This window comes from Petaurus breviceps, unplaced genomic scaffold (genome assembly GCF_028583685.1).
Source record: "Petaurus breviceps papuanus isolate PSGF00001 unplaced genomic scaffold, PetGlider_PUasm1.0 90977, whole genome shotgun sequence".
Taxonomy (NCBI): Eukaryota; Metazoa; Chordata; class Mammalia; order Diprotodontia; family Petauridae; genus Petaurus; species Petaurus breviceps.
In genome coordinates this window covers 50,569,342-50,584,595 of record NW_027187391.1, presented here as the reverse complement: position 1 = coordinate 50,584,595, position 15,254 = coordinate 50,569,342, and the positions used below count along the sequence as shown (strand labels likewise).

Genomic DNA, 15,254 nt, shown 5'->3' with positions numbered 1-15,254 from the left:
AACTATTTATATCCTTACATGGAAAGATAATATTTGTAACTCTTGAGAAATATATCTTTATTAAAACATTTAGAAGTGGTATACATAGACTGAAGTTGTGGGTATAAGTTGAATTTTATATAATGATTAAAAACCTTATTGAGGTGAAAATGGGATTTATTGGCAGAAGAGAAAATGTTAAATTACATCACATGAAAAAGAGCAAAAACCTATTAAAGTAGAGGAAAAGAAGGGACAGAGATGAGCTTTGTTTGATCCTTACTTTCTCCAGAGTTGGCTCAAAAAGGGATTGACATAAGGGGCGGCCAGGTAGCACAGCGAGTAAGAGCACCAGCTCCAGTGTTGAGAAGACCTGGAGATTGAATCCCGGGCTCAGACACTTAGCACCCACCCAGAAACACCTAACCTTGAGCAAGTTACTTAACCCCAATTGCTTAGGGGCGGCCAGGTGGCTCAGCGAGTAAGAGTACCAGCTCCAGTGTTGGTGTACGTGAACGACAGCAGAGTGCACAGTGAGTTTCTCTGCAAGGGCCTGGCTAGGAAGGCTGAAAAGCCACACTGAAGCTGATCTGCCTGGTATTTTCTTCCAAAATATGCACTTAGGTGTTCGCTGAGACTGTACATGGAAGTGCTGAAAATTAGTCTCTAAGTACTTTGCAGCTATGTGTTCCAGGGGGATGAAGACTGGAACCGAACGGTGATGTATTGTAAGGGGTTTCTTGATGGTAACATCCACATAATAGGAATCCAAGATGTTTCCCTCAAAAGCAGTGTTGAAGCAGATACAGATCCCTTTTGTGGTCAGTTTGCCACAGAACCCTGTTAAATGGAATGCCTGAAAGAAAGCTTTAGCTTTTTCCAACTTCATTTCCAGGTTTTCCTCACTGTTCTTCACTGATTCATAGGGTTCTAGGTTAGTGATGGGTATTCGGGAGCTGGCTTCATGTAGCTTCACTTTAGATATCAGTTCATGCCGAAGATTTCTCAGCTTGAGAATCTTCACTTGCAAGTTGGTTTCCTCATCCTGCTGTCCCTGGTACCTGTCTTGTTGCCTGGCTGATCTCTTCTCCTGAGCTTCCAGCCTTTCCAGCTGATATAAAACACCATGTTTCTGGGAAGCTGCCATCAGCCCTCCAAATCCCAAAGGTTGGCTGGTTTGTTCTGAAGATGCCTTCAAGTGTTCTATGCTATTATTGCAGGTATTGTTAGTCACGTCTTCGAAAGGAAGATAGGCGGAGACTCACACAGGTATTAAGATAGTCGGGAGGGGAGGCTAGGTGGTGCAGTAAGCAAAGCGCAGGCCCTGGAGTCAGGATGACCCGATCTCGGTTCCGGCCCCAGACACCCAACACCCACACAAAAAACACTAGCCGTGTAACCCTAGGCAAGCCACTCAACCCCAATTGCCCTCCAAAAGGCAAAAAAGAAAGAAAGAAAAAAGAAAAAAAAAAAAGGCAGTTGGTAAGGGTGAGAAGTAGGTTTTGATCTTCACCGCTCTACATGCCCAGGCCTTTTTTCCCCCTAATATGCCGCCTCTCTGGCTGATCAATCTAGCAGCGCCTACTAGTCTAGATAGGGTATAGCTTCCCAGCCCGCAGGCTACGTTCTATTCTCCTCCATCCTCAGAACAGAATGAACCAGCTTTCCCGCCGATAGCAACTTCAAAACAGGCTGGATCCATCAGGGCATGCCTATCGCACATACCGTATAGCAAGATGGCAGCGCCCGGGAATAAGCTCCTCCCCATTCTTCCCGGCATGCCTTGAGGATTTGATGATTTTTCTACCGACTGGGAAGATGGTGGCTTCCGTTGGCGCAGTTCAGGCACTGGTTCAGTATTTGGTTCTGCGAGGGGACTTGGCTCGGGCTCCGTTCTCTCGGCTGTTAGGAGCACTGGTGGCACAGGGGTGTCATGCGGCCATGGCGGCCTTGCGTGTCCACCGCGATCACCCAACTACTGAGGCTTATCTCCAGGATCTCGGGAGCATGCGCAAAGTGGTCCTTGAGGTGGGGAACCCTTTGAATGGGGCAGGAGGCAGGCGTCCTTAGCCGGAAGCGGAAGGGACAATGACTTTTGTGTTTCTTTTTGAGGCTGGGCGATCCCTTAGAGAGTAGGTTCTGACTCGGCCCTGTTCTCAGGCCTGTGCTGGGAAGGGAAGGCCACCTGGGGCTACATTTCCCTGGTGCCTCTCAAGCCTATTCTTTGAAGGATATTGTAGGGGCGCCCGGCCCTGGCTCGTTTTTCGGTTGGCCTTCGGGTGTGGGTTCCCACAGGAGGCAGTGGCTGCCCCCTCCTGGGGCCGGAGCTTTAGAGCCCAAATAGCATTTCTACCAGGAATGCAGGGTTGGTTCAATATTAGGAAAATCAACCATATTGGCATAATCAACTACATTAATAACAAAAATTATATTATTATCTCAATAGATGCAGAAAAAATTATTATGGAGTTTTCCTTCAAATGATAAGTAGCATCAATCTAAAAATATCAGCAAACACTCTCTCCAATGGGGATAAGCTAAAGGCATATTAAATAAGATTAGGGGTTAAAAAAAGATGGCCATTATCACCACTGTTACTCAATACTATACTAGAATGTCTTCCATTTAAAGTAACTGTAGACAATTTAAAATATGTGGGAGACTACCTACCAAGAGAAACCCAGGAACTATTGAACACAATTACAAAACACTTTTCACAGAAATAAGGTCAGCATCTAAATAACTGGAAAAATCTCAAAAACCAATATTGGCTGAACCAATATAATAAAAATTACAATTCTATCTAAATCTACTACAGTGTCACACAAATCATGCTTCCAAGAAATATTTTAGATAGCTAGAAAAAGATCATTGCAAAATTCTTCTGGAAGAATTAGAGGTCAAGAATATCAAGAGAATAAATTTTAAAAAATGCAAAGGTAGGTGATCTAATCAACCATACCAGATATAAATCCATATTATAAAGTGGCAATCTTCTAAACTATTTGGTACTGGCTAAGGAATTGAATAATGAATCAGTGGAATAGGTTAGGAATACAAGATACAGTAATCAAAAACTATACTAATATACTATTTGATCAAACCAGACTCTAGCTTCTTTTGTCACTATTTGACAAAAACTGATGGGAAAACTGGAAAATAGTATGGCACAAACTAGGCATAGACCAATATCTTACATCGTATACAAAGACAGGGTCAAAATGGACACGTGATTTAGACATAATGGGTGATACTTAAAAAAATAATAAGAGAACAAGAAATAGTTAACCTGTCAGATATATAGAAAAAGGAAGAATTTATGACCAAACAAGAGATGGAGAACATTATGAAATATAAAATGTATAATTTTGATAACATTAAATTAAAAATGATTTGCATGAACAAAGCCAGTTCAACTAAGATTAGAAAGGAAGCAGAAAGCGGGGAATCAGTTTTTACATTCAGGTCTTCTGATAAAGACTTCATTTCTAAAATATAAAGGGAAATTTGTCAAATTTATAAGAATGCAAGTTATTCCCCAACTGATAAAAATGGTCAAAGGATATGAAGACATATTTTCCTTAGAGTTGGGCAAGAGGAAGCTAATTGATGCTATGAGACTGCAAGAAACAAACAAACCAAAAGAAAAATAAGGAATAAATAGAAGAAAGTATGAAGTATATAATGAAAAAACAACTGACCAGGAAAATATATAACAGAAAAATTATTTTAGAATTATTGAATTATCTGAAATATCTGAAATGATCAAAAAATAAAAAAAACAGCATAGATATATTTTAAGAAATTACCCAGTCAAAATTTCCTTATATCTTAGATCCACAGGACAAAATCAAAATGGAAAAATCCACCGATCACCTCCTGGAACACATTCCAATACAACAAAGATCAGAAGGAAAGCAGAGAGCTGGAAAACAATTTTTACAGTTACCATTTCTGATAAAGGCCTCATTTCTCAAATAGATACAAAAGTAAGTCAAATTTATAGGAAAAAAATTCATTCCCCAGTTGATAAATGATCAAAAGATAAGCACAGGCAGTTTTCACATGAATTTAAAGTTATCTATAGTCATATAATCTGACCTCATCTCTTTTCTCAATTTTTCCTCAACACTCTCTTTCTTAAACTCTTCCCGAAATTCTTGTTGGGTTAGAGTTCACTTAGTATTTTTGTTTTGTTTTATTTGTAGCTATTTGCACTATGTTATCTTCTGATATGTCTTGCTCTTTCTTGTCAGCATATGATCCTATTTTTTATAATCAAATTGTTGTTGTTGTTATTTGCTCATTTTCCCAGTCTATTTTTTTTTATTTTAAACTTTATTTTCAGTGAAGCTCTGTTCCAAAGGGGCACTATCTCAGGCTTTTGACTTTTTGGGGGGTGGGGGTGCTGCTGTCTTCAGAGCTAGTATTTGCAATCTGCAAGGTTTTGGTGCTTCCAACGTGGTGTGATCCTTTAAGCATTATATTGACTGCACTCCTCTGCATTTTTATCTTTACCCAAGAAAGACCCCTGGTCTCTTTAGAGGCACAAGGGCTTGCACTCTCTTCACCTTGGAACCAAAACCAGGGTGTCTATTCTTTTTTTGACCAACCTCTATAATCTCTCTCTGATCTGAAAATGAGATCCAGAACTGCTTATGGGCAATAGAGTTGCCCATCAATACTAGTTGTACCCCATATCTACAAAAGTGCCCCAATAAACTCTTTCTGACCAGTTTCCAAGTCCTTCATTATTTCTGGTTTGAGAACAATTGAAGCTTCTACTGCTGCTCCTGCTGCTACTGCTGTTTCTTCCTTCACATGTATTGGCTCTGGATAGATTTCTACCCTGGTGTAACCTACTTCTCCTGCCAACCTCTTAAAGTTTTCTTAGGCTGAAAAAATTTATCATCCTGCTCTTTTGTTGGCTCTGCCACTGCAAAAAAAAATGATTTGAGGTATTATTTTCTCTTTTTAAAATTTATATATTTTTAGTTTTCAACATTCACTTCCATAACTTTCAAATTTTCTCCTCCCTCTCCTTCCCCCTCCCCAAGATGGCATGCAATTTGATATAGGCTCTACATATACATTCCTATTAAACATATTTTCACTTTAGTCATGTTGTATAGAAGAATTAGAACAAATGGGACGAACCATGAGAAAGAAAACAAAACAAAAAACAAACAAAATAGTCTACTTCTCTCTGCATTCAGACTACATAGTTCTTTCACTGGATGTGGATGGCATTTTCCATCATATGCCCTTTGGAAATGTTTTAGGATCTTGCATTACTGAGAATGGCTAAGTCTATCAAAGTCAGTCATCACACACTGTGTCTGTTACTGTGTACAATGTTCTCCTGGTTCTGCTCAGTTCACTCAGTATCAGTTCATATAAGTCTTTCCAGGTTTTCTGAAGTCCACCTGTTCATCATTTCTTGTAGCACAATAGTATGCCTTTGAGGTTTTATTCTAAAGTTTTGTGAAGGGGAGTATTGGGAGATTTCACCTGGATGACAATTCCTAATTTGCCATCTTGACTCCAACTTGAGATTTTTAAATTAAAAAAAAAAAATGTGTCCAAGGTTACAAAGCTACTTAATTGTGTAATGTTAAAGGAATATGAAGATCTTCCTTACCCCTTAATCGGCCCATGTGACCTGATTTGAGCTTGAGTCACATGGAGCCCATGGTTAAAGGAGCTTGCTGAATGGGTGGAGCAGGAAGGGTGGAGCAGGAAGAGAGAGTAAGGCAGAGATGAGGAAGATCAGCTAGTGTGAGTGAGAGAGGGAGGAATTTTGCATCAGGAAGCTTGTTTATGGAGAGGCCTAATGGAGGGAAGCCTTGGAGATATTGCCATTGTGTGTATTGGTGATGTGTATAAACTTTCTTGTTACCATGGTGAAATTGGCTTTCCGGTATCTGAATAAATATCTTGGTTTTGTCTTAAAGGAAAAGAGTCTGCTATATTTTGCAATTCAACACTGGAAATATGCCTGTATAGTCATAGCAGCTGCTATGGGTATTTCAAAGGCAATATAAATGGTTAGTCTGTAACTAGGAAGTCCAGTTTTCAAAATACCTACTTCACGGTACTTCACATTTCTTTCTCCCATGTTATAAAGGTACTCATTTTCCCCTCCAGTCATACACCCAAGGTATCTTGCCATGTATAACCTTCCCCTTGTCTTCTCTCCTAATTTGCATTTCTTAATTTCGTAATAGTTATCTGATCAATGTCACTATTGCTAGAAATGTCAAGATATCTACTGTTCTATATTCATCATCCCCATGGCTCACCGGATTAGAACTTTTCCTGGCCAAAACTTGTCTCTATTCATTTTTTCTTCCTATTTAAGATAGTTTAGGAAAAGGGATATTTCACTTTTGAATTTATATCTCAAAATTTTATGACAGTGTTTTGCACACAGTTGGCATTAAATAAATGCTTTTTTAATTTATTCATTTGTACATTTTTAATTCACTCACTCAAAAAATAACATTTATTAAGCTCTGACTCTATGCAGAGCACTACATTGGGAAAAGAGGGAGGAAATGAGTATGTACTAAGTTATAAGCATTATGCTCAGTGCTTTACAAGAATTTTATTTGATCCTCATAAAAACCCTAGGAAGTAGGTGCTGTCATTTTCTACGTTTTTTCATTGTTAAGGAAACTGAGGCAAATAGTTACTTTTCTTGTGGGTAACATAACTAGTAAATTTCTAAGACTGGATTTGAACTTAGATATTATTGATTGCAGGCCAAGAACTCTATTCATTACACCACCTAATTGTCCTTAGGGCAAACACAAACTTCAGGTATTGAATGGATATATTAATATTTGATGAATTTTTAAAGTTGTTCCATAGGGTATTCTTGGTATTAACTGTACTGAATACTCAAACAAGGCTATGGAAGTAAATGGGACCATCTTATTCTTTACTTACTCTAAATTTTATGTATTCTACCAATGTCATTATTACGATTTCTTTTTTTCTGAGATGCTATAGTCTTAAGTTTTAAGTATCTCCAGCTTTAAAAAAAATTTCTTCTCTAGCACAATTACTTCTATTTCACTTATAGCATGTACTTTGACAAAGTTTCATATAATGATTAGGAATACCACTCATAATAAACATTTCTATTTTATTACCTTGACCACTGGTCTGAAGATATTATTTTAAAGAATATGATTTTTATTAAAACATGAGATGTTTATATTTAACCTTCCTCTTTTATCTGTAATTAGTAATTTCACAATCCCCTAACTTCTACCTATCATGAGTTTTTTATTTCCCTTTCTCCCTTTTTCTTTTTTTTCTTTAACTAATCAATATTCAACTTGTATAAAATATGTTCTATGTGAGAGGCACTTTTCTATGCACTGGAAATACAAAGAAAGGCAAAAACATCTATTGCCAGCAGTTTTTAAAATTCTAATGGAGAAAATAAAATGCATTCTTTTTTTTTCATTTTTCAAATGCTTTATTAACTTCTTATTTACATCATTCATTTCCACGAGATTTTGAGTTACAAATTTTCTCCCTGTTTTTCCCCTACCCAACACCCCAAAATAGCAGCATCACAGGATATCCCCTCCTCCAATCTATTCTCTACCATATTTTCTCCCATACCACTTTCGACTTTTCCAGTAGGGCATGGTGGATCTCTATGCCCCAGTGTCTGTACATCTTATTTCCAAATTACATGTAAAATAGTATTAATAATAGTATATGTATATATATATATATATATGTATTTATACATTTGATTTTAAAATTTGAATTCCAGATTCATTCCCTTCCTCCCATGTCACCCACCCATAGTTGGAAGATAAGCAACTCAGTATAGGTTGTACATGTGTAGCTAATACAAAACATTAACATACTAGATATATTGTGAAAGACTGACTATATTTCCCTCCCTCCTATCCCACCTCCCACTTGTTCTATTCTCTACTTTAATCCTGTACCTTTTCTTTATTTTTTTTTAAGGAATCAGGGTTAAGTAACTTGCTCATGGTTAAACGGCCAGTTATTTTTTGTGGGTGTTAAGTATATGAGGCCAGAACTGAACCCAGGTCTCCCGACTCAGGGGCCGGTGCTCTTATTCACTGAGCCACCTGGCCGCCTGATTCTGTACCTTTTCAAAAGTGGGTGCTTTCAACTTCCCTCCCCCCAGCCTGCCCTCCATTCCATCATCCCCCCTCTCATCCCCTTTCCCCCTAATCTCCTGTAGGGTGAGATACCCTATTTAATGTGTATTTCATTCCCTCCCCAAGCCAAATTCAATGAGAATAAGGATGGCCCATTCCTTTTTGCCTGCCTATTCTTCCCCTCCGTTGTAACCATTTTCCCTTGCCTCTTCGATATGAGATGGTTTACCCCATACTCTGTCTACCCATCTCCTCTCATTATATTCCTCTCTCACCTCTTAATTTCACCTTTTAAGTATCATCTCTTCCTATTAAATTGGCCCTGTGGCATCTACCTATCTATACCTGTAAACATATATACAGATATTCACATAAGAATTCATATGCCCTCATATATATATGTTTCTATTCTGTTCAACTATTTTCAATTAGAGAAAAGTTTCATCAGTTACAATTATTGTTTTTCCATGTAGGAATGTAAATAGTTCAACTTTGATAAGTTCCTTATGATTTATTTTCCCTGTTTACCTTCTCATGCTTCTCTTATTTCTTGTATCTAAATGTCAAATTTTCTATTCAACTCTCATTTTTTTCATCAAGAATGCTTGAAAGTCCTCTATTGCACTGAATGACCATATTTTCCCCTGAAAAGTGATCCTCAGTTTTGCTGGGTAGGTGATTCTTGGTTTTAATCCCAGCATTTTGACCTCTGGAATATCATATTCCAAGGCCTTCAATACCTCACTGTAGAAGCTGCCAGATTCTGGGTTATCTTGATTATGTTTCCACAATATTAAAATTGTTTCTTCCTGGCTGCTTGTAATATTCTCTCCTTGATCTGGCAATTTGAGAAGCTGGCTATAATATTCCTAGGGGTTTTTTTTTTGGAGGGATCTTTTTCAGGAGGTGGTCAGTGGATTCTTTCAACCTCTATTTTGCCCTCTGGTTCTGAAACATCAGGGCAGTTTTCCTTGAGAATTTCTTGGAGGATGATTTCTAGGTTGTTACTTTGATCATGGCTTTCAGGTAGGCCAATAATTTTTAAATTATCTCTCCTGGATCTATTTTCCAGGTCAGTGTTTTTTTTTTTCCAATGAGATTTCACTTTGCCTTCTATTATTTCATCTGTTTGGATCTGTTTAACAGCCTCTTGGTTTCTCATAAAGTCATTAGCTTCCATTTTCTCCAATCTAATTCTGAAGCAATGATTCTCATCATTGAGCTTTTGAGATTCTTTTTCTGTCTGCCAAATTTGGCTTTTTACGGCATTCTTCTCCTCATTACCTTTTTGAGCCTCTTTTTTTCTATTTCAGTTAATCTATTTTTTAAGGTGTTATTTTCCTCAGTCAGGTTATTGACTCTCATTTCATAATTTTCTTGTATTGTTCTCATTTCTCTTCCCAATTTTTCCTCCACTTCTCTTATCTGCTTCTTAAGGTCCTCTATCACCTGTAACCAGCTCATATTTTCCTTTGAAGCTTTTGGTGCAGGAGTTCTGATTCACTGTCTTCATCTTGTTCCATGCTTTGATCCTTTTTGTCCCCAAAATAGGAGTCTAATGTTGGGTTCTTCTGTTTGCTTTGTTTCCTTTGCCTGTTCATGTCGCCGCTCAATTACTTGACTTTTGGGCTTTTTGCCACAGTAGGACTCTGCTACCAGACAGGGGAGCTTCTGTCCCAAACCCTGGGGTTTTCTCAGCTGCCAGAGGTATTAGTTGGGAACCCTTGCTGAAGCCTCTTCAAGCTCTGGCAAGCTGGACACAAACCCCAGGACCTCCACCCTAGACTGCAATCCAGATCCAAGCAGGTTAAAGCAAGGGTGATTACCCCTCAGACTGGTTGCTTTGTCCCCCTACACTCTGCAGGCCAGGAGATGAAGCTGCCACGTTGTGGTGGCTGTGCTGCAGCCCTCAGTGGCTTCTTGCCCCAGGGGCAAAAGCCAACACACTCCCAACTACTGGGTCCCAAAGTCCACACTGCACTTACCTCTCACTTTGTCCTTAACATCTATGTGTTGATAATTCTGGAAAGCCACAGCTGCTGGTAATCTGGAGTCCCTCCAGCCAGTGGCTGGTCACGCCCACCCTGGGGCTTAAACCTCAGCATGGGTCTGGACTCAGCAGCCAGAGTTCTGTGCTGGCCAATTTCTGTCAGCCTCCTGAGCTGTTCTCAGTGGGAGGTTAGCTTCTCTGTGTCACTTTGTGGGTTCTGTAGGTCCAAAGTTTGTTCAGAGTTCCCTTTTACATTAATTGGAGAAGGTATAATCTGGAGCCATGAAGAGGACCTGCTTCTACTCTGCCATATTGACTCTAGCCCCCAAGAAAAATGCATTCCACCTTATTCTAATAAATATGTATATGTATATATATATATGTATGTATATATACATATCAGAAATGTATGCCATTTGTTCATGAAGCTTCCTCAAAGCATACAACATATACATACATACAAACATACATACACGTATGTATGTATACATTTTCCCCATTAATTCTATCATTCTAAGCATGACAACCAACGACAATAGCTTTATAGTTCCTTCAGTTATTTTCACATTTTAGAAAGAAGATCATAGACTTATTTATATCTGGAAAAGGACATTACAGGTCTAGGCTAAGCCCATTACTAGTACAAGTCCATAATTTCACTTACTATTTTACCCTCAGGAACCTGAGGAGCAAAGAAACTAGGTCTCTTTAAATTACCCAAAGTTACATAGTGACTTGAGTACAGTCCACATCATGGGACACCTTCTCCAATGTTCTTTCCAGTGAACAATGATCCTAGTAATCACTCCTCTTGGGTATAGTGTTTGATGAAAATTTCAGTAATGCCTAGAAGTATATCTTTGAAATGTCTGTGTTATCTCTCTTCCTCTTTTAATATCATGAATTATCAGTAAGGGAAGATTGAATGTTAAATGATTTTCTTTCAAAGTACATGACATAAAATAAATATGATAAAAATGGTGAATGATAGATGTTTAAACCAATATACTATAAATCATATTAGGATTAAAACACCTTTATATCCATTATCACCACTAGTATTCAATATGGTACTAGAAGCATTAGTTTTAGCAATGAGACAAAAAAAATTGAAATTAAAATAGGTAAAGAAGAAACAAAGCTATCACTCTTTGCAGGTGATATAATGACATACATAAAGAATACTGGAGAATCAACACTATTTGAAACAATAAACAACTTTAGCAAAGTTGCAGGATATAAAATAAACCCACCTTAATAGTCAGGATTTCTATATATTGGTAACAAAGCCCAAGAGCAAGAGGTAGAAAGAGAAATTCCATTTAAAGTTAGTGTAGAGGGGCGGAGCCAAGATGGCAGACTAGAAGCATGACCTTCCCGCAGCTCCAGCTTCCACCCTCCCCAATCCATGTAAAAAGGGGACTCTAAACAAACTTTGGAGCTGCAGAACCCACAAAATGACACAGGGAAGCTAACCTCCCACTGAGAACAGCCGGGCAGGCCTGCGGGAATCGGCCAGCACAGCGCTCTGGGAGCTGAACCCAGCCAGGCACCTAGGCTTTAGCCCCAGGGCAGGCCTGACCAGGCCCTGGCCAGAGGGACTCCAGATCAGAAGCAGCTGTGGCCATTTCCAGATTTATCAATACATAGATGCGAAGGACAAGGGGAGAGGCCAGTGCAGTCTGGACTTTGGGACCAGTAAGTGGGAGTGCATGGCTTTTACCCCCAGGGCAAAAAGCCGCTGAGATGCCAGCATAGCCAGCCAGCGCCACGTGGCAGCTTCAGCTCTTGGCCTGCAGAGTGTAGGGGGACCAAGCACCAGTCTGAGGAGTAATCACTCTTGCTTTAACCTGCTTGAATCTGGATTGCAGTCTAGGGTGGAGGTTCTGGGGTGTGTGTCCAGCTTGCCAGAGTGTGTGGAGACCTCAGAGAGGTCACCCATCTAATACCTTCAGCAAGCTGAGAAAACCCCAGCATTAGAGAAGAAAGCTCCCCTGTCTGTTGGCAGAGTCCTACTGTGGAAAAAACCCATAAGTCAAGTAATTGAGTGGCAAAATGAGCAGGCAAAGGAAATAAAGCAGACAGAAGATTCCAACAATACACTCCTGTTTGGGGGACAAAAAGGAGCAAAGCATAGAACAGGAGGAAAGCAGTGAAGTAGGAATTCCTGCACCAAAAGCTTCAAAGGAAAATACAAGCTGGTTACAGGCCATAGAAGACCTTAAAAAAGATTTTGAAAACCAAAAAGAGAAGTGTAGGAAAAATTGGGAAGAGAAATGAGAACAATGCAAGAAAATTATGAAATGAGAGTCAACAGCCTGACTGAGGAAAACAATACCTTAAAAAACAGACTGACTCAAATGGCAAAGGAGGCCCAAAAAGGCAGTGAGGAGCAGAATGCCTTAAAAAGCCAAATTTGCCTGATGGAAAAAGAATCTCAAAAACTCAATGAGGAGAATCATTGCTTCAGAATTAGATTGGGGCAAATGGAAGCTAATGACTTTATGAGAAATCAAGATGCTTTTAAACAGATCCAAAAAAAATGAAAGAATAGAAGGTAATGTGAAATATCTCATGGGAAAAACCACTGACCTGGAAAATAGATCAAAGGAGAGATAATTTTAAAATTATTGGACTGCCTGGAAGCCATGACCAAAGTAAGAACCTAGAAATCATCCTCCAGGAAGTTCTCAAAAAAAACTGCCCTGATATTTTAGTACCAGCGGGCAAAATAGAGGTTGAAAGAATCCACTGATCACCTCCTGAAAAAGATCCCAAAAAGAAAACTCCTAGGAATATTATAGCCAGGTTCCGGAATTACCATATTAAGGACAGAAGATTACAAGCAGCCAGGAAGAAACAATTTCAATATTGTGGAAACACGATCAGGATAAGCCAGGATCTGGCAGTTTCTACACTGAGGGATCGAAGGGCTTGGAATATGATATTCCGGAGGACAAAGGAGCTGGGATTAAAGCCAAGAGTCACCTACCCAGCAAAACTGAGTATCATGTTTCAGGGGAAAATATGGTCATTCAGTGGAATAGAGGACTTTCAAGCATTCTTGCTGAAAAAAACAGAGTTGAATAGAAAATTTGACATTCAGATACAAGACGCAAGAGAAGCATGAGAAGTTAAACAGGGAAAAGGAATCATAAGGAACTTATCAAAGTTGAACTATTAACATTCCGACGTGGAAAAGAATAATCATAACTTATGAAGCTTTTCTCAGTAGTTGAAGGGATTAGAAATATATATTTGTGTATATATAAGGGTATATGGGCATATGAATACATATGTGAATGTGTGTATATATGTTTACAGGTATACATAGAGGGCACAGGTCCAATTTAATAGCAAGGAATGATACTTAAAAGGTGAAATTAAGAGATGAGAGGAATATAATGAGAGGAGATGGGGAGAGACAGATTGGGGTGAACTATCTCATACAGAAGAAGCAAGGGAAAATAGTTATAATGGAGGGGAAGAATAGGAAAGCGAAAGGGAATGGGTCAACCTTATTCCCATTGAATTTGGCTTGAGGAGGGAGTGAAATACATACTAAATAGGATATCTCACCCTCCAGGAGAATAGGGGGAGAAGGGGATAAGAGGGGGGATATAGAAGGGAGGGTAGGCTGGGGGAGGAGGGAGGTTGGAGGCACTCACTTTTGAAAATAGATGGGATCAAAATGGAGAATAGAGAGGGCGGGAGGTGGGATGGGAGGGAGGGAAGTGTAATCAGTCTTTTACAATGTATCTGCTGTCGTGTTTCCCCGATAATAAGACACTGTCTTATTAATTTTTTTGGACAGAAAAACACCAGAGGGCTTATTTTCAGGGGAGGGCTTATTTTAATGAACATTGACAGCAATTTTAATAAACAGGTAAATGTGGACCAAAAAATGTACCTTTATTCAGTAAGCAAATCACTGGGGAAGAACAGGATGACGTGCTCACTGCTGCAGCTCTGATTGGATGCAGCTCGGAGAGCGGCATGCGTTTCACCCGGGGGGGGGGGGTGGATAGTGCATACAGAGGGTACCGTAATGTAGCATGTAGCGCAGGGGATCACCTTCACTATAGTAGCAATCTCAATAGGTCTTATTTTCGGGGGAGGGCTTATTTTAGAAGAATCTTACACAGTAAGGGGAGGGCTTATTTTCGGGATAGGTCTTATTATCGGGGAAACACTGTATGTTATTGTTTTGCATTAGCCACACATGTGCAACATATACTGAACTGTGTATCTTCCCAGTAGGAATGGGTGACGGGGAAGGAGGGGAATGAATCTGGAATTGAAAGTTTTGAAATAAAAAATAAATAAATAATAAAGTTATTGTAGATGTTAGAAAATATCTTAAATTTAATTTAATTTAAGAGACAATTAAATATATGTAATTTAATATTGTCTGCCAAAATCTCCCAGTCTCGTTTACTTTTCAGCACTAGGTAATGACAAAACAGACACGTATAACTCTAGAAAGAATACTTTCTCTCCTACATGAGTTATCCAAACATCTCCAGAACAGATTGTCTCATTTGATTAACACAGAAAAAAGATCACCGTTTTGATGATCTCTGTCAATAAGATTTCTCCAAGAAGGTGTGATAGTAATGGCATTTAAAGATTCCCCCTGTATTGGCTTGGTTTTCAAATTGATTGTGTTAAAACCCAGAGTTTGTTAATCCCACATGCGGGATGGGCTTGCTGATGTGAAAAGAAAGTCCTGAACTGGGAGGAGCTGGTGAGGTAGATTTGGAGAGACACTAGAGAGAGGCGGAAGATCTTTTTGGAAGCAGCACCTCGTGGAGAGAGAGAGACTAAGAGAATTGCTGGTGGCCGCTTTGAATTGCCCTGGACTTTTGAGACCTGCCCCCTGAGCTGCCAAGGACTGAGGAGACATGGCTGTTTTGCTGGTACTTTGTCTGTCTGTTTTGATGTTATTTTGCCAGATTTGTCCACTGGTGAAAGACTGTCCTTTTGTTGAAGAAGTCCTGGAACCTGGCTGTTCGCTAAGAAGGCCTGCGACTGTCCTGCAGACAGAGAGTGAATACTGTCCACTGGTGAGGGACAGTACTGTTGTTGCAGGGGTCTGGAGACTGTCCTGCAGACAGAGTGAATAC

The 15,254-nt window shown here is 39.4% G+C and overlaps 1 long non-coding RNA gene and 1 pseudogene across 1 annotated transcript in view; one reads left to right on the top strand and one right to left on the bottom strand.

Moving 5' to 3' along the window:
* The window catches only part of LOC138153312 (uncharacterized), an 833,457-nt gene that overhangs the window by 101,837 nt on the left and 716,366 nt on the right, over window positions 1-15,254 (top strand). The gene's annotated exons all lie outside the window — the stretch shown is intronic.
* On the bottom strand, window positions 454-1,238 carry LOC138153145 (centromere protein O pseudogene; annotated as a pseudogene).